This window comes from Pteronotus mesoamericanus, unplaced genomic scaffold (assembly GCF_021234165.1).
Source record: "Pteronotus mesoamericanus isolate MK-2021 breed Mesoamerican mustached bat unplaced genomic scaffold, CSHL_Meso_final contig_1201, whole genome shotgun sequence".
In the NCBI taxonomy this organism is placed as follows: Eukaryota; Metazoa; Chordata; class Mammalia; order Chiroptera; family Mormoopidae; genus Pteronotus; species Pteronotus mesoamericanus.
Window position 1 is genome coordinate 1,257,300 of NW_026555042.1, and position 23,876 is coordinate 1,281,175.

At 65.2% G+C, this 23,876-nt stretch overlaps 1 pseudogene; it reads right to left on the reverse strand.

Moving 5' to 3' along the window:
• Positions 1-17,170: 17,170 nt before the first annotated feature.
• LOC129079670 (nucleophosmin-like) lies at positions 17,171-18,025 on the reverse strand (annotated as a pseudogene).
• Between the last annotated feature and the right edge of the window lie 5,851 nt (positions 18,026-23,876).

Sequence of the window (23,876 nt, forward strand, 5' to 3'; positions counted from 1 at the left end):
TGCAAAGCCACGGCCCCCAGCGGCAGCTGCCCCGCCCGCCGGCCGCCTCGGGGCCCGCCCGGGGCCGAGGCGTTTCTGTGAAAGCTGGGGAGCGAGGGAGGCGGGTCCAGCATTTCTCCGGCCTTTTCTGTAATATAATGAATGAGAAATTTCTTTTGTACAATTAGCACATATAATAAAGGGAAAATTAGTGTCACGAGTTTGCCAATCAGTCCTTAAGACGCGAAGGGCCTGGGGCAAAGAGCCGTGCCGGCTCCTAAGGCCAGAGGGAGAGACCAGCAGACGATGCCGTCCTATGGCCCCTTCCCATGGCCCCCCAAGAAACCGGGCCCGGAATCCCACTGGGCCTCTCGGTCCAATTACCAACTTGCGGAACCACAGGGGAACTGAACACACACACACATGTGCACGCACTCAGCAAAGCCCACCCTACGGGAAACCCTCCAGCACCAATGAGGTGGTTTTTTCAACAAATAAACTGCAAGGGACGTGAACCAGCGGAGGAGGTGGGAAAAGATAAAGAAGGAAGAGGAGGAGGAGATAAACAAGAAGAAACTTGCAACTTAAAAAGAGGCGCAGTGGTTGATGGCAATTAGTTGGATTGATTTGGGTCAAACTGTGGGAAAAAAAAGAAGCACAAGGCAATCAGGAAAGTCTGAACCCCGGTTGGTATTAAGGAATCGCCATCCAAACGCTCAGTGTGACTGCGGTGTGTTAACTATGTTGGGAGAGAGAAAGAGGGGGACAGAGACCCTGGTGGCCGACGGACACCCTAACGACCCAGGGGAGCGAGGAACACCAAGAGGCCACGCCGCCACACCCTGACGGGCGGACAACGCCGGCGGCGACCCACCCCGGCGGCTCTCCAGGGGGGACCGTGACGCCCACCCCCGGAAGAAACGCGGCCCGTGCCTCCCGGCGTGTGTCGGGGAAGGGCACCCTGGGCGTCCCCTCTCCCCAAAGGACAAAACGAAGAAGCGGAACCCGGGTAAGACGCCGGGCCGGCCTCCAGCTCTCAGGGAAGAGCCTGTGAGGAGGGCGCCCGCTGAGCAGAACCGCAGCGCGCGGCCGCCAGGCCCCAGGCGGAGGGAGACGCGCCGCCAGACCGACGTCCCAGGCGCTGGACCGGCCCGCGGCAGGGGGCGGGGCGGGGAGCGGCCGCTTATTTACAGTCGCTCAGCGCACCTGTCAAAGGCACGCGGCGTGGGCACCGCGTCGGCGCCTGGTTCAAAACACGCCAACTGTAAAAATGCATCATCGTTTTGGGAGATCTGGGGAAACTGAATATGGCCTGGGTGCACGGATTTTATTAAGCAATCCTTGTTAATTCTGTTGAATGGGATCCTGGAATGTGGTTATGGTTTTCTTAAGTCCTTATCTATTAGAAATAGGTATTAAAGTATTTGTGGGAGCGATCGCAGGGGGTTTGGAATTTTCCTCTGAAAAATCCAGGGAAGAAAAACGATCGGGGGATGCAAGGGAATCGGGAAGAGCCGGCGCTGGGGCGCACTGAGGCGGCGGGGGGACCGCGGTCCCTCGGCCTGTCCCTCCACCATGTGCTCGCGGACGGCCGTGCGGGGCACACTCACACCGCCGTCCCCGCCTGCCCCATGGGACAAGGTCTGTAGTCCAGGACACAGCTGGCTTCTCGGCGGGTTCACAGAGCGCAGAGCACGTCTCCTTGGGCAAAGACGCCGCTCCTGCAGCCCCGGGCCACACCACCCTCGAGAACGGGAGGCGCGGCCAGGGGCAGCTCCCCACACGCGCGCCTGCCGGGCAGGCAGCAGGGAAAGTTCCGCTGAGAAATGACTTCGGCCAAAGAGAAGCATAACATGCTTCCTTTTAGCAAAGATGTGTGTCTAGCAAAACACACAGCAAGTTAGGGTTTGGTACCGTCCGCGGTTTCAGGCCTCCAGAGGGGGTCTTGGAATGTCCCCTGAGGATAAGAGGGACACTGTACTGACTGTCCCTTGTTTGGGGATTACATGCCACAAGGCCCCCCTCTGCCAGCAACTGGGGTCACATCAGAGCCCGTGAAGCACATGAAGAACACGGGCGCCCAGCTAGCTGTGTGTCGTGTGAAGTCCAACCAGCGGGGTCGGACAAGGGCAAGGCGCGGCTCCCGAGTGCCCAGGTCACTGAGGGGCCTGCTGGACTTGGGGAAGCCAGGGCGCCAGGCCCTGGGGCAGGGGGACCTGGCAGATGCGGCTCCCTGGCCGCCCTCCCGTGGCTCCGTCTCGGGCAGAGACCACAGCTCCCCGCAGCTGGCCTTGTCCCCGGGGGGCCCTGTGTTCCTAAACGCAGCTGAATTTAGAACTCCGAGCGACTCAGAGAGGCCGCAGCGGCCGGTCAGCCGCCCTTCCACCCCCGGGGGCCCCGTCCCGCCCGGCCGTCTGTACGGACGCCTCGTAGCCTCGGGTCGGAGCGGCCGGACGTCCCGCTCTCGACGGAGCAGCTGCTCATCCGGTGCCGCCCTCCCTGCAGGAAAGCCCCCCCCCCTCAGCCGGCCACACGGCCCTCGCCTGGACTCCGCATCTCACTCCCACCGGCTAGCTCCCAGGACGGTTCCAGGTCCTTCCTCCGCCAACCCTCCGTCCTGCGGGAAGTCTGACCTGCAAAGAAGTGCAAAACCGCATTTACCAAAAGTCCCCCCCAACACGCAGCCTGCCCGGCAGCTCCGGGGACCCGCTGAGCCCCATGCTGGGGACAGGGGAGTCCCGCCTCCGGCCAAAGGGTGGCCAGGGGTGAGCACGCCCCCCCACCAGCCCGGGGGGAGCAGCGTCGGTCTCAGACGCGGACAGCAGTGCCTGGACGTCGCCGCGAGGCGGAGACTGGCGGCAACACAGGGTTCAGTCCATGTTTCTCCACTTTAAGCTGCACACACTTTAAAACAGGGACCTCGGTGTCCCATCTGTCAAACTGGGGGTGACAGTTCCCCACACACTTAGCTGAGCACGGTGCCACCGGTGGGCAGGGAACCCCCTTTAACCCGGACTGACCTGGCGGCGAAGGACCATGGCCCCTCCAGCCAATCAGAAGGCCGAGCCGCAAGGTGTCAGTGAGCTCGTCCTACATCGCAGTTACTACTTCGCAAAGCAAACCCGGGCCCACCGGGGCCACCGCCCCCACCGCCGGCGCGTGCAGGCCGAACCCACCCCCGTCCCCAGGTGGGGGGCCGGAGGGGCACGGCGCCTGCTCGGGCGGGGGGTGGGCGCCGGACTCCTGCCGTGGGCCCCTGTCCCCAGCCTCACGGCCATTCTGCTCGCTCACGATGGAACGCGGCCCCCCGGCCTCCGCGACTGAAGCTGCTCGTCCCCCTGCAAGCTTGGAAGGCGGCCTCTCCAGTTAAAGGCAGGAGGCGGAGGGGGGCGTCTGTGCGCGAGCCAGGTCCCCAGAGCTCACCCAGGAGGAAGGCAGCGTGGGCTTTTAGGGAGACTGGGGTGGGGGACCCAGGGCTGGGTCAGAGCAGGGCATCTCGGGACGACCCCCATGCCACCTGGAGACAGGTGAGGTGGGCGAGGCCGCGGGCACCGGTCCCGGGCGAGCCCGGCACCCTCCCTGGACCTTCTGCTCTCTCCTTCCGGGCCCTGCTGGTCTGAGAAGCGGCATCTTCGGAAATGCCCTGGGAAGGTGCCGGCGGCCGAACCCCAAGGAAGAACGTCCCGTGGGGGCAGCTCAGTGCGGGTGCCGGAGTCAGGGGGGCCGGGGGCCGGGGGAGGGGCCTCCTTTCCACCTCTGGGCTCCCCTGCGCTCCCATGCCCGCCCCCTCCCCGTCCCTGTGCCCACTCCCCGTGGAGGACCCAGGGGGCCCTTGGAGGAGCCCCATCCCTGACCCCCGAAGTCAGCCCAAGGGTGGGGCCCCCGGCCAAGGCCCTGAGAGCGGCGCCTCGGGCTTCAACAGCAGGAACAGCCGAGGGCAGTAGGCTCCCCTCGGAGCAGGAGGGGAGGGAGCTTCCGAGTGGCCGCGTCCGTTCCCCAGAGCAGACGCCCCGCGGCCGCCTTCCCATCGGTAACAAGGAGGGCGTGGCCGGAAAACCCAGCGCCCGCCGCCTGGTCGGCGCGGGCCCGCGGACCCCACAAGACGGCCGCGGCTGCCGCCTCCAGCTTCACCGGGAAGACGCCTAGCCAAACCGTACGTTCAACGTGTTCATTGAGCCAATAGAGAGTTAACTATATTTGAGTTTCCCGATCTAATAATGAAAAGATTCGTTTGACGGAATATTGAAAGTGCCTTATTTGCATACTGAACAAAGGCAAGGCTGGCAGCTGGCGTCTGCGAAAACGCCCCGAACCTCGAGGACGCGTTCTGTTCCACACAAACACCCACTGTAATTAAGTCTCCTTGTTTAGAAAACCAAGGCTATAAAAGACTATTTAATCAAACTTCCCTCCACGTGTTTTGTTTTGTTTTGTTTTTTTAACTAAATCACACTTAGAAATCTATGCAGAGTCTGGTCTCGGTCTCCACCAGAGAGAGAGAGAGAGTTTGACTAACTTCCGTGGGAGAGCCGCAAATTGAAAAGAAGACAATTAGCAGAACTGAATTCTGAAACTCACATAAAAACGTCAGAGCCTGTTAGGTTTGACTGACGAGCGCTGCTTCTCAAACCTCCGCCACTTCTGGACGTGGGTGCGTGTCCCCGCGTAAACTGCCAGGAACGCGCAGAGGAGCGGCCTCGGAAGCAGCCGCCGCATTTCGTTCCTCTGGCCTCAGCCGGACTGGCCTGGAACGCGCCGCGCGCTCACCTCTTCCTTCGTTCCTGGGAGCTGGAGCTCTTGTGACCTGGTGCTGCACAGCCTCACGGCCGAAGCGCAGAGGCTTCGGACAACAAGGACGGTTCGCTATCCCCCTTGACGGGGCGGGCGGCCCGGGGAGGCTCCCACGGGGTGCAGCCGCGCCCCTGCCTCCCAGGGGCCATCTCTCCCGGAGCCCAGGGGCGGGCAGCAGGCGGCGACTGCTCAGGGGACACACGCCAGACGCCAGACTGGGGCCGGGACAGGACTCCCCGGGGTGGGACGTGAACTGTGACGTGAGCAAATTTTTAAAAACCGGCCAAGAGGGCGGCGGAGCCCAGGTGGACGCCAAGGGTGGGAAATGAGCCCGACCCTTGCACACACGAGGCGGAGGCCCCCGGAGGCGGGAAGGGAAGGTCCCGCCTGGGAGCGGGACGCCGCAGACACAGGGGACGCGCAGCGACACCGCGCGGTGGCCGTGGCGGGGGCGGGGCCGCTGCCGTGGGCGCGGGGCCGCTCTGCATGTCGCTGGAGTGAGCAGGGAACGGGCGGGGGCGGCGGCGACCCGGCCTCACCCCAGGGTGGGGGAGGGAGGCCAGAACGGGCTGCGCGCGCCGCACTGGAGTCTGAGCACCAGCCAGGACGCGCGTCTGGCGGACACAGACGGGCCGATGCAGAAGTGATGGCACGTGCTGGAGCATGCGCGCCGGGTGCAAACACACCTACCCCTCGGCCCCAGAGACCTAGAAGCAGCAACACCCGGTGCCGACAGGCACACTCAGGGCCCGACCTTGGATCCTAAACGCCGTCCCGTCGGCCAGCCGGAGCAACCGGCCGCCGGAAACTGTCTGATTCCAGGCCAGGGCAGGGGCGGAGCGTCCCACAGCGCCCGGCACCAAGGAAGCGCTCAAAACCGAGGGACAGGAGCCCCGGCTGGTGTGGCTCAGGGCGTTGGGTGTCACCCTGCAAACCGAAAGGCCGTGGGTTCAATTTCCAGTCAGGGCACATGCCTGGGTTATAGGTTTGATGCCAAGTTGGGGTGCGTGAAAGAGGCAGCCGATCAGTTTCTCTCCATCTCTTTCTCCTTCCCTTCCCCTCGCCCTAGAATCAATAAAAGAAAAAAGAAAGAGAAAAAGACAAGCATTTTCCTTTAAGAAAAACAAAGGATAGGAGCCTTTCAAAGGCTCCCAGTGGCCGAAAGTGGGACAAGTGGAGCAACAAAACAAATAACAGCATCAAATTGTAACCAAAACTGTCAAATAAAAATGTGTGCCTCTCTACTGAGGTACACGTTGCACGAAGTCAACGGAGGAGGGGTGAGCCCCTTCCCCCGTGACGCTGAGTGAGGCTGGACTCAGTCCCCTGCCCCGGGGAACGGCGTCTGGACCAGGGACGGAGACACGGCCGCAGAGGAGCCTGGCCGACACCTGGTCCAGCCGCAAGGTAACGCCACCGAAGGAAAGTCAGGTGGACAGGACGTGCCGTGTCACACGAGGGGATTAGAGGGTGCGTCCTCACATGGGGTTCCTCCCAAAAATCCGTACCACCCCCCGAAAAGTTGAGGAAGCCTCTACAAACTACATGGTAACAGCTTCGAAGCAGCTGAGGCTGCCGCCGGGGAGCAAAGCCGCGACGCCACGTGGCAGACCGGAGGGGGCTGGCGAGACGGGACAGCCGCGTGCGGCGGCGGCGGCCCCTGGCCTGGGCCTCGGAAGAGAAAGGGCACGGGGCCGAGCGAGCGGAGACGGGCCAGCGCCGGTCCCTCGGGTTCGACGAGGACGCCTGCCGCGGGACTGAGACGCTGACGTTCTGGGACCCGGGCGAGGGGTACGCAGGGGCTCGCCCCGCCGCGCTCCCCCGTAAACCTAAAGTTATTCCTGGATGAAAGGTTTGTTTTAAAAAGGAACACAGAGGCGCTGGCACCTTGGGACTTCCTCTGCGGCTGGCTTTCCCGAGCAACGGCCCTACCCCTTCCCAACAGTCACCAAAGGGTACCTCCAGCCCCCCACCCGGCGCCCCCCGCCCGCCGCCTCCTCCAGGGCCGCGTGTCCTCCGCCACCTCCGCCGTAACCAGAGTGAGCAGCCAGGCAGCCGGGTTCTGTCTTCACACAACGAAGCCGACTACTAAAACCGGGCAGGCCCTGGCAGCGCCTCAGAGCGGCCCGCTCAGCGGGGTCTCGGGGACCGGGCTGCCGAGGGTGCTGTCCTGGGGAGGCAGTGACTTCCTTTCTTCGGGCGGAATGACCGAACAGCACAGACTGGCTGCTCACCAACAGCAGACGTTTGCTCCGCACAGTGCGGGGGCTGGACGTTCGGGGTCGGGGTGCTGCGGGGCACGCTCTGGGGAGCCCCTTCAGACCTGCAGACGGCCCGCTGCCCCTCTGTCCTCGCATGGGGAAAGGACATGCCAGCTCTCGGGAGCCCCCTTCACAAGGACACTACCTCCACCGGGAGCCGCCAGGACCCAGCCAACGCCCACAGGCCTCGCCTCCTCCATCGCCCTGGGGGTTAGAGTTTCGACGGAGGCACCTGAGGGGACCCGCGCTCAGACCATGTGCGCGAAGGGCGAACCCGTCGTCTCAGACGCCCCCTGGTTACGCGGCGAGGTCCGGGGGACCGCAGGGACGGGCAGAGAGGGAGCAAACTGAGACAGCCACGTAACGGGCCCTCCAGAGCATTCTTCAGAAGACAGATGTGAATTGCCTGCTTGCAAATCGCACTTGGACTGTTTATAAAACGTGGGACTTTGAGCAAGTCACTTCAGCGCTGAGTGCAGGCCCTCGTTGGTGAAACGGGGACAGGCTCGCAGGAGGCTGGGATTGTCCCCCGCATAGGAGACGTCCCCACACCGTTGTGTCCTCGCGACCTACGGACGTCCGCCCCCCGAGAAGGGCGGCCTTTCCGGGCGTGCGTGCCGAGGCCGGGGTTTGGCGTTCAGCCGGAGCCGGCCACCCACGTGCCAGGCCACGTGCACACGCCACGCCTGCCCTTGCATTTCCACGACGCTGCGTCCCCAGGCCATGGGGAAGCCTGAGCGAGCTGGAGCCTGCGGCGGCCCTGCATGGGTCAGGGCGGCACCCAGCAGGAAGGAGGGGTCCCCCGGAAGGTGCAGGGGGAACGTCTTTGATGAAGCTACTCCACAGAGGATGAAGTGGCCAAAGGGGGGGGGAGCTGCCCATCGCCACCCTCCGCACGAACTATCGCCTAAGCCAAGGGGAGAGCACAGGTCCCCGGCCGGGGAAATCGGGGGAGGAGGGAAGGGAGGACGTCCCCGAAGCAAAGGGGAAGCGGGAAGAAATACTCCCACCACTGTCCCCTCCCCGCCAGCCCCCCCGCCGAACCCGACGGAAAGCCGCCCGCCAGCAGGGGGCGCCGGCCCGTGGGGCAGCCACGGGTGGGAAAGGGGCAGGGGGCGGGGTCACGTGGAGAACAGCCAGCGGCCCCCACTCTGCGCGGGGTCCAGGGACAACAGGCCGCCAGGGATCTGAATGCTGGAGCAAGTGGAGGATTCCGCTGTGACGTTGGACAGCGAGTGAGCGAAGCCGCTCACTGGGAAGAACGGAGGGGTCGTCGCCTGCGCCGGGGTCTCGGGGGCCTGTAATTGCCTCTCGAAACCTTTCTCCACTTTTCAAATTCTGACAATCGGTTTATCGCATTTTATGGTCAAGGAAAGGAAATGTTTCCGAAATGGAATATGAAATATGCACACAGCCACCGAGCTATATTAAATTGAAGCAAATGAATTCGCTGCTTTTGTAGGTCAACACGGCTGAATGTCTCACACACGCTCTCTCTCTCTCACACACACGCACAGGCACCTGGAGACAAGGCCACCAACCAGCACACGCCAGCGGGTGTCAGGGACGCCACCGGGCAGCGAGGCGGCCGTGCTCCCCGGCGTGGGCTCCTGCTAACCAGGCGTGAGCGCGGCAGTGGGTCGCCACGCGGGGGCCGCCGGGCCTGCCCGGCTCGCCACCTCCCCGCAGGCCGTGACCTCCGTGGCGCCGTGTGGAATGAGCCCTGAGCAGAAACACTGCTCACGGCAGCGGCCACGGGTTTTGCTTCTGCTCTGATCGTTGGCCGAAGATCTGTGTTCTACCCAAACGCGGATCCTGCTAACAGCAACGCCGATTGTCCTGCTGAGGCCGCGGCCGCGGCCCCGGTGGGTGGCGCTACTGTGTGCCTGGCGCCGCGGGCCGTCCGCGGGGAGCAGAGCCACCGCACACATCCCGCTCCAGAGAAGACAGGCCTGAGACTGCGGTCACAGCGTCCCCGCGGCTCTGCAGGAAGTTCGGGGCACAGGTGCTTTCTAAGCCCCGGACACGTGTCTCCGTGGCTCCACGTTGGCAGGGAGCCCAGAGCAACTCTGCTCACAGACAGACATTTGCTGCAGGGGAGCTGGGACGCCCCGCCCCGGGCGCCGCGGCTCCCCGAGTGATGCGGACCGAGAAAGGGACTCCCGCTACAGCTCTGGCGGGACGAGCGTTAAACCCACACCTTCACCCCACAGAACGAGAAAGCGCACCCAGAAGTGGAGGTGATTGGTGACCTGGCCACCCAGGAGTGACCCCTCACGCCCGCGTACGGCACGGACTCACCTCCAACAGGCACTCGGCACCTGGGCCACTTAGCATTAAAGGGAGGGTCCCGGCCTCCTCCTCCTCCCTGAAAACGGGTAAACTGCCCCCAGAAAGGCGCCCACCAGGCCGGACGGGGGCGGCAGAGAAGCCTGGGCTCCTCGTGAGGAGCCCCCGGCCGCCACCCCCACGCGTCCCCCCGGCACGGCCCGCGCCTGCGCTCTCCCTTGCCAACCCGTCACTGCCAAGCTGTTTCCTTGTCTAACGGGTACGGAAGCCCCTGCCCTGGTCACGTCCGCGGTCCCCGTCGCCCTGTGACGGCTCCCGCGCGCTGTGACCGTCCGTGACGCTCTCCCCTGCTGGCCCGTAGCACGTCCACTCGCCTCCCAGATCCGGCTGGAGACGCGAGCAGGACAATGAGGCGTTTCCTCCCCGAAAAGACACACGCATGTGCGCACACGCGCGCACACCTGTTCCGGGGGAGCACACGTGCAAACACACACCCGTGCCTACACACACGGTGTTTTTATTTCTCGTCCTTAGCCAAGGATTTACTGTACATGCTCTTGGTGCCTCTTAAACTTTATCGCAACCTTTCCCAGGCAATAACTCTTCTTCGTGCGTGTTGCTTCACTGACCGTGAAGTAGCCATTAAATGGGTCAGCCACGTTCCCCTCGAGCTCGCTCGTGTGGCCCTTCACGTGTCTCCGATACTGCAGACGCGGCAAGCGGCGTCTGCGCGCGGCTCAGTCGTGAGCGCGTGTGTAACGTGTTCCCAGCTGAGACACGGCGCAGGCACCCGCCCGCGGTGCACACGCCAGCAGAGGGGCCGCCCCGGGACGGGGATCAGCTCGGACTCCGTACGTCGCTACACAGACGCCAGGGACAGGGACGCGAACGGAGGCAAGCGGGGCGGGACAGGGTGGTGGGGCAGCGCTGGGGGCGCCGGGCGGTCGGCCCACAGGCTGACCGGAGGGCTGTGTGGTGGGGCCGATGCTACGGGAGATGCTGCACCACGCCCGGGGACCCCGCTTCCGGGGAGGGGCTCCCCACCCGCAAAGACGCCCCGGCCAAGCCCTGGCCCTCCGCGTCGGGGTGGCCAGCCGGGCGCCTGGGCCCGAGCAGTCCGCTCTGGGGGACAGACCAACGCCCCAGTTCCTGTGCTTTTCAGCTCTGCTGCGTTGGGGATCTTTTCACGGCAACAAATTTCTACTGTTTTAAAAAAGGTGAATGATTTCAAGTAAAAGCAATGATGAAATATACATGAACATTACCATGGTTTTACAGCTAGAAAGATTTCCTGGTGTTAGAATAACCGTTTCGAAGCCCATGTCGCTGGCAGCCGTTTGATTAGGTTACAACACAGGAGAAATGACATTTGCCGAGGCACAAATCTCGTGGCCGCGTCTGGACCAGGGAAAGCACCGCGTCCCTCGGCAGGCGCACGGGACACGCCCTGGCCGACACCTGCGGCCACAAGTGCGCCCCCAGACCGAGGGGGCAGAGGCGTGGCGGGGGAGTCCCGGCGGGAGGCGGGCCCTGAGCTCCGAGTCTGGCTGAGGAGAGGCGCCCAGCCCAGGGGCCCCTGTGGGCCCGGCCTCCCCGGGGGCCGTTCTGAGGCCCCCCGACCCCCTGAGCCCCCTGGGCGCGCCTGCGGCAGCTACGGCAGCGGTCAGCGCTCCCACTGCCCTGCCCCGCCCCTCGGGGCCTGCGACACAGCTCCTGGGCCTGTCCTGGCTTCCCCCCTCCCGTCCCCGCCTCCGCGGGTCTGTGCCCTCCTCGGCCTCCCATCTTGCAGCTGTTTCCAGACCGTGGGCTTTCTCCCACGTCCTCGGCTGTGAGCTTCCTCCTGTGACTTAGGTTTTGTTCCCGACTTCTCCCCGAGGACATGACCCCCGCCCTCACACGGCAGCGCCTCGCCTGTGCCTACAGAGCGTGTGGGTAAGGCCTGCCTTCCCACGGGCCCCAGGCGTGGGAAGCCCAGCTCCTGGCTCCGCCCCCGCTCCCGTCCCCGGGCCTGCGGAGCCTTCTCTCCGCTCCGGGGCCTGCACGGCGGCCTCCTGCTTCGGAATGTGCCTTTATGTACGTAGTCTTTATTTTTTTTTAACAGTTTGCTGGTCACACACTTGTGTCGAGAGCAGAAGAGAGAGGAGCGCGCCTGGAAGCACGGCCCAGGTCTGCAGAAGACAAACCCACGTGTCGAAGGCCCTCCTGCGTTCGGAGTCCAAATCAGCCCCTCTCGGCGGCACTTCTTCACCCTACCCGGCCCGCCGGAGGCACCCGACAAAGGCCCTTCCCTGTTCTGCACGACGTCCTTCTAGGGCCGGCCCCGGATGGCGGTGGCCGGCCTTCCCAGAGTGCGCCCCCCGCCCTGCCTACAGCAGCTTTGAAATCTCTCGCCAGCGTGGGAACCCTTTTCTGGGTGCACTGTCGTCTGCCAATTAACATTTAACCCTCAAGATAGTTTTCTTAATATCCCTCTCACCATTTCCTTTTGCCGTTGACGAGCCTGCTTAGACTCCCAGTCTCACGGCCCTGGTACGTTCCTGCGCAGAGGGCGCGGCGCCCACAGCCCCGCGCTGCCCTCCGGGACACCCCCAGCGGGGGCCTGCGCGAGGGGCTGTCACAGGGACGGAGGGGCCCGCGGCAGACGTGGGGCGCGCCGGTTCTTCGTCACGGACTCCAAGCCTCCCTCCCAAGGAAGGGTGATTGCACAGGGTGGGTGCCGTAGCCCCCGCCGGGTGGCGAGGCGGCCTGGGGCCGACCCCGGACATGCCCCGAGGGAGGGGCCGGCTAAGTGACGTGAGGGAGGTCACGCCGCGGGGAAGACAAAACCTGTGAACGCTGGCACGTCGCCTCTAACGGCACAGACGTGTCCGGGACAGGCTGCCGGGGGCGGCGGGGGGCAGGGCACAAGAAGCACTCAGTGCGTGCAGCGACACAACTAAACAAACGGGGGGAGGGGTGCGTGTGTATGTGTGCGCGCGTGTGTGTGTCCATGTTTGCAAACCCAGGGGAAGACGGGCCGGAGCTGCCTCGGCACCCCCTCCGGCGGAGGCTGGAAGGCCCGGGGCAAAGCACGAAGCATGTTCCCAACGTGGGGGATTTTTTCCTATTCATGGCGTTTAGAGAGAAAGGAAGGGAGAGAGAGAAAAAGAGAGAGAGACATCGGCGGGCTGCCTTCTCGTACGCGCCCAGACCGGGGTACACGCCCCAACAGGGGATCGCCCACTCCCCAGGCGTGTGCCCAGCCTGGGAATTGAATGTACGACCTTTCAGTCTGTGGAACAGCGCTCCAACCCACTGAGCCCCCCCCCAGGGCTCCAGGTTTCATAACTAAAAACTGCTACATCGTTGGGATTCCATGATGAGCATGTATCACCTCGGTAATGAAAAAGGACAACGGGCCCCCCAAGGCCGTGTGCAGACAAGGGGCCGTCCTCCGAGCGCGCGGCGCGCCTGCCGCCGCCAACCTGGGCTCACAGCACCGCGAGCCCCGAGGCCCGGCTCTGGTGGAAGCCCCGGGAAGCTGAGCAATGTCCCCGGGCCACACGGCGGGACCTGGGCTGGGTCAGGCCGGGCGCCCCAGGGCCCCAGCCGGAGCCTGCTCGCCACCCCCCGCCCCCGCCCTGCAGAGGGCCTCTCTGGCCTGAGCCTGGGCAGGGGGCTTCTGAGGACAAGAGCCGGGAGGATGTCCAGAGCAGCGGCCCGCTCCGCCCTGGGGCCCCGCCGCCGCACGCCTCCCGGCCCGCGTGAGCCTTGAGAGCCGAGGCAACTGGACCTCACTCACCTTTGCCCGTGAGACCAGCACCGTGCCCGACGGTAGAAGACACTCCACAATTCACATTCTGGAACGTCGTAAGCACGTTCCCTGTGTACACGGACCTACGGGACACGGGTGGACTGAGGCGGGGGCCCCGCCCCAGGGCCCTCCCGGCAGAGACGCGTGTGGGGACGGGGGCGGGGCCCTTCCTAACGGCCCCCCACGAGAACCGCACGCCCGCGCCTTGCAACGCGCCGTCTCAGGTGACTGTGGCTCTGTACAGAATGTTCCCAACGCCTTTTATAAATGCTGCATCCGGCTGGCGGAGCTAATTAACAGAATGAAAATAACGATGAAAGCCGAACGCACCAACGCCGCTCACCATGGCAGCAGCGGGAAGAAAACAAAGCCTCGCAGAGCCCGAGGCCCGGGCGGCCCCGTTCATCGGGGCCTGATCACAGACCCCGTCCTGCGGGAAGGACGCTCCCGCAGTTTCTTCCCCAGCCAGGCCCACAAGCTGCTGCTTAAGGGTTTTTCACTTGAAAGTTTTCCCAGTTCCTCCCTCTCGGCTCCGGAACCGAGCACCTCCCTTCAGCTGCCTGAGAGGCGGGGCGGGGGCTTCCGCTGTCTCTGTCCCTGCCCGGTCCCTGCCCCTCCCCTGGGCACCGACCCCCCGGCCGGGAGGCCCGTGTGGAAGGCACACAGCTGGGACTCTGGGCTCAGACCAGCGCAGCCGGTCCCTAGCCCTGCCATACGCCTGCCCCTGGCGTGCCTCCTGGAACCTCTGCCCGCCTGCGAATCGGAGGCTCCGTCACCGCTCAGCTTCGCCGTGGGGCACAAGCACGGGAGACGCCTCGCTCGGTGCCCGGGAACGGCCCCGTGACCAAATCCGTGCGCCCTGAGAAGCAGGCCCGTGCCCTGGCCTGAGCCGCGCCCCGGGCGCATCCCGAGCCCCGGCTCCCGACAGAGAAAAACGCCTCGGCCCGCGTTCCAGGAGGATGGTTCTTAACCGCCGGCATTGACGCATCCTTCCAATGCCCTGGAACCTCTAATGGAGGGGTTACAAGATTAACAGACGCAATTAGAAAGAGCCTTTTTGTTTCATCCGCTACAAAATCAGCTTTTTATTGCACAATTTATAAAACCTTCACATTTTCCAAGTCAGGGGACACAAAAAGGGGATCTCGGCGCGCAAGCGAGGGTGCGTCGCACGCAGTTCTCGTAGGTGGGAGAGGGGGCGGAGAGCGAGACCCCACTGCCCGCGGGACGAGGGCCCACGGGGGCGAAGCAACGTCCATTTGTCTGTGCTCACAGCAAACACCCTTTCGAATGGGCGGCATACGCCCTTTGTGACCTTCAAGACTGCGGGTAAGTCTCCTGGCCGTGTTTTTGACATGAAATAACAGTATTTAAAGACTCTGCGGCATCAGACTCTCGATGGGCCTTCACTGTATTGACTTCCAGGGTCAGAAAGAGAAGCAGCCGGGAGCCCCACCCACCTGGGGGCGCCCCGCCAGGGTCTGCAGGCACGCGGGCCGGCGGGGAGCCAGGGCTGGTCAACGGGTCAGCCCGCGACCGCCCAGCTTGGGAGAAAGGACGCCTCCTGCCCGGCGCATGGCTTCCTGTGGCCAAAGGCGAGGGGCCTCTGCTTCCCTGCACACGGAGGAGGTCTCGGTCGGACGGAGGTCTGTCACCGGCCACCACCTGGAGACAGCCCGGTCCGCCCAGAGCGCCAGCCAGGACAGCCAAGGGCCACGGCCCAGCACAGGCCCCCCGGCCGTGGGGGGCACTAGAGGGCCGAGGACCCACCGCGCTGTGCGCACCCCGCAGTGAGCATTTAGGGACCTCCTGGCTCCCTGAGCGCCTGGCGTGATACACAGACCCCCACGTGGAAGGGCCTTCGTGTGGTCAGCCTGTCATCCGCAGCGCCCTCCGCCCCCAGCCGCCAGACAGGGACAGGGAGGGGCTGGGGAGCAGCGAGGATGGGAGGGAGGGAGCAGGGCTTCCCAGGGCTGGTGCTCGACCTCGGAGCTCAGAGAAAAACCCTGTGCCTCTGAGGCTGTTCCCCCTGCAGCACACACAACAGGAGCATTGAGAGCACCGCACGCTTTCTGCGGCTGTGCCGGGCGCCCTCAGAAGGCTGGGGAGCGCGTCCCCACGGGAGGGCCACCTGAGGGCCTTCCTGGGTTGGAAACCGGTCGCGACGGCCTGACCCTGCTCAGCAGGGTCCCCAGTGTCCGGCCTGGGCTGGGCAGCCCTTTGCCAGGAGCCCGCGCGCCCCCCGGGGCCCGGCCCGTGGGTGCTGAGGCCTCCGGGGCTGCTCCTCCCCCTCCTTCCGGACACCAGGCCTCCCGCCATCCGGGATCGGCGAGGAAATCCGCTGCAGCCCCGCAGCATGGCCGAGGCGCCCCCCGCCCCCGCCCCCCGACCCCCCCACCTCCTGGCTCCTGTGGTCGGGACAGCGGGCCCCCCGCTGCCCCACCAGCTCCACCCTGAGTCCCCTCGTCCTCCTGGGGACGCCTCCCCACACCGCACGGCGGCGCCCCCTGCCGCTCGCTGCCGTAACTGCGCCCTCCCTCTGCTGCCCTTTGTTGCAAAGTCCCAGGAAGTGATCTCAGGTCCCCCCAGGCTCGCTCCTGCCACCAGCGGCACCGGCAGGGGTCCTCAGCGGCAGCTGCCAGACTGGAGGCTTCCCGGGGGGAAGTGGATGCTGAGATGCTGGCGGGTGCCCGGGGGGGTCGCTGGGGACTCTGAGACCCGTGTCCAGGGTGAGGGGGGCTGGGGGCAGTGGGTCTGCTGGCTGCCATTGTTCTCCCAGGTCCCAAACGGGGCCTCGCAGAGGGGGACAGGGCCCACACCCCAGAGGCATGGGACCTCGGGCTGGGAGGACAGCTCCCCGCGGCGGGGCTGACAGGAAGGAGCCTCGGGGGGCAGAACCCCCAGCCGCACAGGAGCACCTCTGCGCAGGACAGCCTGTGTCGTCCACACGGGGACATGCTTCGAAGGGCGGGGACCCCGCTGACAACTGCAGGCAGGAGCTGGGATGAGCCGGCCCAGCTGGGACTCGCAGCCGCCTGAGCCACAGCGGCCTCACTCTGGTGCCCGGGGACTCAGACCAGGAACACGCCCAGCCGCCGCCTTGGGCAGGACGCTGACGGGGCCCTCTGTCCACAGGAGGCCCCAGGGCCGGAGGGCATGCCCAGGCCGTGTCCCTGCAGGCGCGCAGGTTGACCTAGCATCCGATGCTCATCGGAAGAGATCAAGGTTACCGGGGGCAGGGCCAACGCTGAGGCAAAGCAGACCACGGCGGGGAGATTTCGAAGTTACTGCTCCTGGCCTGACCGGTGGGGCTCACTGGGTGGGGCGCCATCCCGCAAAGCGAAGGGTCGCTGGTTCAATTCCCGGTCAGGGCTCGTGCCTGTTGGACCAGGTCTGTCCCCAGTCGGGGCGCACACGGGCGGCAGCCGACCGATGCTTCGCTCTCACGTCGCTGTTTCTCTCCGTCTTTCTCCCTCTCTCCCCCCCTCCAAAAAAACAAACAAACATTGAAAGCTATTATTCCTTAGTTTTTCTTACTTTATGAAGATACTGAGTCTGTCGCGCAGTGTATTTTCCCTCCCCACCACTTCCAGTCGTTGGCCTCCGTGCCCGGCACAGCGTCCTGTACACGCCTGAGGAAACGGCGAGGCCGCAGGCCCGGTTCCGCAGGCTGAGCCGGCCCTCGCACGGCTCGCCTTGGCGCTGGAGCCCGACGGCACCCACCAGACGCGGGGGCGCAAGGCCTTGCTCTGCGTTATAAAGAGGACAGCCAGACACCAGCAGTTACGGAAACGTGAGAGAACAGAAAGGGGTGGGTTTTTTTTTTTAAGATTTTATTTATTTACTTTTGAGAGACAGGGGAAGGGAGGGAGAAAGAGAGGGAGAGAAACATCCCTGTGTGGTTGCCTCTCATGCGCCCCCTACGGGGGACCCAGCCTGCACCCCAGGCCTGTGCCCCGACTGGGAATCGAACCCGTGGCCCTTCGGTTCACAGGCCGGCGCCCGGTCTGCTGAGCCGCACCCGCCAGGGCCAGACAGGAAGCTTTAACAGACTGAATCACTTTCGCACAGAGACCTGCTCCCCTGCTAGTGAGCTTGAACGCCGCCCGGTCAGTCACCCAGCAGCAATTCCTCACATAATTGATGAACTTGCTTCCACTCTGGGAAGTGAACCACCTTTTTCTGCACTTGCTTGCAGTTTTGCTTCAATGTCTTCTACGGAACCAGGTCCTTTCGCAGTTTTAGGAGTTTTTCCTTCCTGTTTTTTGAAGGATTCTTGACCTTTTGATCTTGGTGTTGAGGGTTTTGAGTCTTTTTCCATTCCGGTTTGATTTTTGTGCATTTTTGGCTGGAGTATCTCGTATAGGTAGGTTTCTTTATTGGGGATTTTTTTTCCTCAGCTTCCTCATTCCCAAAATCATCATCATCATCATCGTCCTCATCATCGTCTTCATTGTCTTGATCAGCAGCCAGTTTTACTCTTTCTCTGCAGGCTTTTGCTACCGCGCCCGGACCGAACGCTCCCCGGACACGCCCAGGGGCCCCTCCTCCTCCTCCTCCTCACCCTCCGACTGTGCGCTGTCCTCCACAGCTGCTCAGCGCCCCCACCGCGACGCACAGGCCCTGGGCCGCCCTTCGACCCCAGGTAGGACCGCAGGTGGTGTCATTCCAAAGCCACCGGGGAGACCGGCGGCCGGACGGGCACTCCAGAGTGGCCGGTGTTACCTCGGTGGGACCGCCTTCATAATTCATCGCCTCTGAGTCAACAGCGTGCAGTTAACTCGCCCTCTGCGCCAGCCCCTGAACTGGCCGTTCGTAAAGGCACTTGGCGCTCACTTCCACCCCTACCCGCCTTGAAGTGAACGTCTCTGTCGGCTTCACATTCACAACGGAAAAGACAGTTCTGGGGCCTCAGGGGCTCCCGTCCACGCCCACGGCTCTTCCACAGGGTGGCGGCACGCCCTCAGGGCGGAGGGAAGGCAGACGGGGACCAACCACCTCTGTTCCGCAGGACCGACCCGCAGGACGGAGCCGCACCAGGCTATTCCTCGTGTTTTAATTGTGGCAAAACACGCACAGTATACAACGTGCCATTTCTCAGGGCGCAGTTCCGTGCGAGGTGCCCCCGCAGGGCCGTGCGAACGTGGACCACGCCCTGCCGAGCTTTGCCCCTTGCAGCCCGAGCCTCTGCCCCCAGCTCTGGCTCACACAGCGCGCGTCCTTCTGTGTCTGGCTCACTCCACTGGACACGGTGCAAGGCTCACCCGCGTCGCGGCGGGAGGGCCAGGGCTGGCCTCCCGTTAACATCAAATAATGTTCCATTGCACGTGGGCGTGCGGGTGTGTAACAGAACAGGAAGCAGACCTCGGCCTCCAAGGCTGCCTCAAGGGCAGCAGCGTCCGGCGGGGGCGGCCGGACTGCGGGTCAGGCTGGGGGCCTGGCGGCCGTGGCCTTGCCGTGCGCTCCCCTCCTCTGTCCTGCGAGCCGCCCCGTCCTCCGGCCTGCTCCGCGTGGCCCTAGCAGCAGCTTTCAAACTAATAAGAGCAAATGGAGTTTTGGATTTTGCTCCTAATGAAATTATGGGACGTCAGACGTCCCCCAGAAGAAGTTAATTCTGAAAGATGGCTCTGGTCTCCGGGCATCATTTCAAGGGGAACGGCAGGGCTCTGGGGACCCGGCTGGCCCTGCCCATGTGCCAGGCTGCCAGCGGGGCCGGGGGCCGGCACAGGGCTCTCCCTGGCTGGTGGGTCCCCCTGCCCATTGCCAGCCCGGGGCAACCTCAGGGGACAGCCCGCCCACCTGCACCGGAGCCACAGCTGAGCCGACACAGCAGACACCAAGGCTCTGGAGGGGGCAGCCGCCGGGAGGCAGGGCGGGGCGGCGGGGGTGGGGGGGACCTGTGCTCACACCTGGGCACGGCCTTCGGCTCGTCTGTCGCCCCCGCTCAGGCCCGCCTCGCGCGGCACCAGGCCGCAGCCCCTGGCCCGCCTCTCCCCGGCCGGCGGCCACACCTGGGCGGCCACCTGCACCTGGGCCTCTTCCCGCCCAAGCCAACCTTTGACGAGCAATCTTTTTTTTTTTTTACAATTGCATGTGAACCTACGGTGAACTCAGGAAGTCTTGCCAAAGGTGCAGCGGCCGGTGTGGAGAACAGGCTGCAGGGACAGCGGCTCAGAAGGGGCCGGTGGGCACATCCGGACCTGCCGGGGGTGGTGGGCAGCAGGCGGGGCGGCCGCAGAAGGCAGGACCCAGAGGGCCCCCGGGCATTCACTGGAGGGAAGAGAGAGGCTCGGCTGGAAGTGAACCAAACTTAAGCCTCAGACAGGTTATTTGAGTTTGGGAACAAGGCTCGTTTGCCAAAATGATTCTTCCTTTTTTAATTAAAATCCTTTATTAACTGTCAAGCTAATACCTTTCCCCAAGGCAGACAAGGTAATGAGCCCACACTCGTCAGCCGGGGCAGGCGGCTGTCCAGGCAGGCCAGTGGGCCCGGGAGAAGGGGGCCCCTCCGCTGCTCCCCGCCCTCCGGCTGTGGGTGTGGCCCCCCACCCAGGACAGGAGTCCCACTGGGGCCCCAATCACAGACACGTCTGCGAGTCCCTGTGGGACGTCCCGCTGCCCCCAGGCGCCCCGGCCCAGTACCCTGCAGAACCGCGCCTCCCCATGGTGTTGCCGTCGCAGCCAGTGCCTGGCGGTGGGCACGGGCCCTGGTGGGTGGGCCTCCCGGGGTAGGGGGGCGGTGTCCCAGGGACCAGGAGCTGTCCCCTGCGCGCACCGGGCCGCGGGCACGGGGTCCGGTAGGTGGCAGTGCGGAGGGGCTGTGAGAGGCTGCACGGGCCATGCGCCCTGGCTGGTGCCGCACGCCGGGCCGGGAGGGCTCACAGGTGTCTCACCTGCAGACAGGTGTCTCACCGGCAGAACCACGCCCCCAAGGCCGACAGGACCCCTCACAGGACAGGGTCAGCACCGCCACTAGGCCCTGGCCAAGGGCCGGGCAGGGCGGAGGTGTCGGGGAGCCCGCCCTCCTGGGGTCCCCTGCCCTCCCCCCCGCCCGACACAACTGCTCCGCGCACGAGGCCCGGAGCCAGGGGACCCGCTGCGCAAGCGCCGCTCAGCTCGCAGCCCCTCCCCAAAGCCCTGGGTCCGGGGCTGTCGTGCGGAGACCGGGACCGCAGTACGGCAGACCCGCGGGCGGGGCTACCCAGAGCAGGGGACGCCCGCCCAGCGCCCCGGCCCCGCCTTCCCACGCGCGCACACTCGCCAGATCCGCGCTCGGGATCCGCGGCGGGACCCGAGCGCTCCGCGGTCTTCGCGCGCCCCCTGGCGCCCGGCGGCTGACCCTGCAGGCGGTGCGCGTCAGCCCAAGCGCGGTGCGCAGCGCCCTCGCGTGGACACGCGCCGTCTCCGCCCGCCCGAGGTCGGCGGCCTCTCTGCAGCCGGCCGAGCACTCCACGCGCGTGGACCTCGAGGTCCAGCAGCGGCCTCGGAGCCAGAGCACGGGCCTGCGCCGTTTGGCATGCGAGGACACTGAGGCAGGAGAGACTCTGGAGTGGCTTCTACCCTGTTGTGGCAAGGCAGTGCGCGCACTGACCTGCCCCTTCAAGGTCGCTGCGGGCCTCAGCCGGTGTCACGGGGCCCTGGGGCTGGAGGCAGAGGGGCGCCCCTGCAGACCCCGCGACCGCGGCATTCGGGGGTCAGGGACAGGGACCTGGCCCCACCTGGCAGGCGAGGAGCCCGCAGGCCCAGAGCAGACGCGCCGGAACCGACCCCTCCAGAAGGGGGGCGGGTGTGCTCTAGGACCGTACCTTTCCAAAAGGGGTGTACACTGCAGCGGACCGGCCCCTCCAAAACGTGGGTGCGCTGGAACCGACCCTCCGGAAGGGCTGCGCTCCAGAAAGGGGGCGCGCCCTCCGGAAGGGGGTGCCCCCCGAGCCTGCGCGGTTCCCCCAGCGCGCCCCCACCCCGCACCCCCGCCACACACCTGGCGAGGTCGGCTGGATGGCTTGCGCCGGGCCGGGTCGGGGCTGCCTGCACGGGGCGCGCTGCCGCGTGGCAGGCACAGCACTCCGAGGTCCATCATTCTAAACTCAGATGTGGGCCTCCAGGTCATTAGCGGGGTGTATTTGTCAAGATAAGAGGACAGCATGTAAGGCAACGCTTTGTTCTCTTGATTGAGGTGGGCAGTGTTTGCGCACAGCTCTGAAGGCCTGGTCCCCGAGCCCCCGCCCGCTCCCCGCCACCCAGGGCAACAGGCAACAGGCAACAGAGTGCCCACCCGGGACCCACGAGCTCCACGCGGAGGCTGGAGGGGCTTGCCCGGAGCGGGGCTTGGGTCTCCGGCCCCGCCCCTACCAAGCCGGGCCTCTGCTCAGGACAGTGAGCACTCCAGGAGGGGCAGGATCCAGCCTGGTGTGACCCTGGCTCAGCCGCTCCGGGGGAAGTGACAGGAAGATTTCTGAACCTCTTTCCCCGCGGGGTAAAATTAGCACGCATGGCCCCCCGCACTGCGCCGCGTCCTGAGCATTTCCACGCAGTGTGCACAGGCTCCCAGTGGTGCCTTCAACAGAGGCCCCTCCTGAGAGGGTTGGTCCCCCCGCCCCGCCCCCCAGCACCTGCCCCCGCCCTGCCCCGTCGGGACCCGATGGGGCCCACCAGTCGGCTCCGTGCCCCCGGGCCTCCCTCCCCCACCCCCGCCCGGGGAAGGGGCAGAGTCTGACCCCACCGCCGGGTAGGATGAACGCCAGGGCCAGGCGAGCTGCCCCAGGACCAGCTGCGGCTCCGCGGCCACTCCGGCCGGGAGCCGCTGGGCGCCTTCGCCGCTGCCCCACCTGTGCGGCGGCCGGTGACGCCTCCTCAAAGGGCTGTGGTGGGAGCTGAGGACTCGCTGCGTGGACCACCTGGGCGGCAGCTGGCACAAAACAATAAGCACCGGGCGTTGGCTGTTGATGCGCCAACGACGTCGACGCGGGGCGCCAACGACGTCGACGCGGGCCGCCAAGTGCAGGTCGGGGACAGCGAGGCCACGGCAGGACAGCCGTGGCCCCGCGCGGCCCTTCCACAGGATCCCCGGGCAGCGCTGACGCCACCTCAGGAACAAGGGCTCCCGCGGCCCCGTGTGGGGGATCAGTGGGACTCACGGCCGGTGCGGGTGTGAAGCCCCGAAAGGGCGGCAGAGCTCACGCGGGGGGGGCGAGGGTCGGAGGTCGTACCGGGAAGCCCCAACGCTGGACCCAGGGGCCCCTCCCCAGTGTGGCCCCCGCCCAGCTGCTGCCCTCGGAAAAGCCGCCCGGCCGGGAGGGGCGGGGCACTCGCAGGACACACGAAGGCACGCGCCCCGCGGCTCCCCGCTGGCCCAGATGCAGCGTGGGCGCCCCCTTCCCCGCCTCCACCAGACCCCGAGGCCCGGGAGCCTCCCCATGACCGGGAACGGGAGAGGGACAGCGGGGCACTGGCCCCTCCGAGGGTCTCACGGCGCCAGCGTCCTGCACCGAAGCCCAGGGCAAGGGTGTGACACGCCGTCTTAACTCCCGCGATGCCGAGTGCCCCTTCTTCCGACCAGACTCCCAAGTGCAGGTGCAAGGCCTGCGTGCCCAGGCCGCCCCACCCCGCCCCGCGGCGGGCACCCCCAGGCCGCCCCAGAGGGCACGCGCGCCCCTCCGGGGCCACGGGGGGACCTGTAGCCCTCGCATACAACGTGAGGTCTTAGGAAAAGACTGGCCTTGGCCAGGGGGCTGGGTCGGAACGTCGCCTCGTGCCCCGAAGGGCTGTGGGTGCAGCTCCCCGTCGGGGCTCGTGCCTGGGCTGTGGGCACGGTGTTTCTCTCGCACATCCACGTTTCTCTCCCTCCCCCTTCCTCGCTCTAAAACCAATGAACATTTCCTCGGGTGCGGAGTTTTTAAAAGAGGGTGAGAGCGCACAGAATGAGCGGCCTGCCAACGACGGGCGTGGAGGTGCAGGGGCCTCTGGGAGTCGCCAACCGCAGGGCCGGCCGGCCTTCTCCACACGGGGGCCAAAGCGCGGTCCTCTCGGGGGGGTGAGGGGGGCCGTCTGCCGGTGACCCCGCGGCCCGGGGACCCCGCGGCGGGCTGGGGTCGGGACCGCGCGGTCCCGGGAGAGCACGCGCGGCACCCGGGGCACTCGCCAGCGCGCAGGGGGCCCTCCCACCTCCCCGCCGGTCCCCAGGGTCCCGAGGCCACGGCAGCTTCGGGACCTGAAGGGTCTGAGCGTCTGGGTATCGGGCCGGGCTGCACAAACCCCCGGGACCGCAGCCAGAGCACAGGGTCTAACTAGGAAAACCCCTCTCTCTGACACCCTCGTTTCGGTGTCGGGGGGGTACCAGACTTTGGGGGTGATCACTTTGTAAACTCTATGAATGTCTAATCACTGTGTTGGACACGTCACATGAACGTATCAATTGTATGTCAACTGTAGTTGAAAAATTAAATTTTTTTAAATATTAAAAAAATTCTCTATGTATAAAGTGGATTTATCTGCGAAGTACCAATTACTTTTATTTAGAAAAAGTTTTCTAAATAAAATTTTTTTTTTAAGATTTTATTTATTTTTAGACAGAGGGGGAGGCAGGGAGGGCAGGAGAGAAGCAGCCACATGCGGTCACCTCTCACGCGCCCCCTACTGGGGGCCTGGCCCGCAGCCCAGGCCTGTGCCCTGACTGGGAACCGAACCTGCAACCCTTGGGCTCGCGGCACTCAATCCACGGAGCCTCACCCGCCGGGGCAAGTTTTCAATGTTAGTCACAAGCA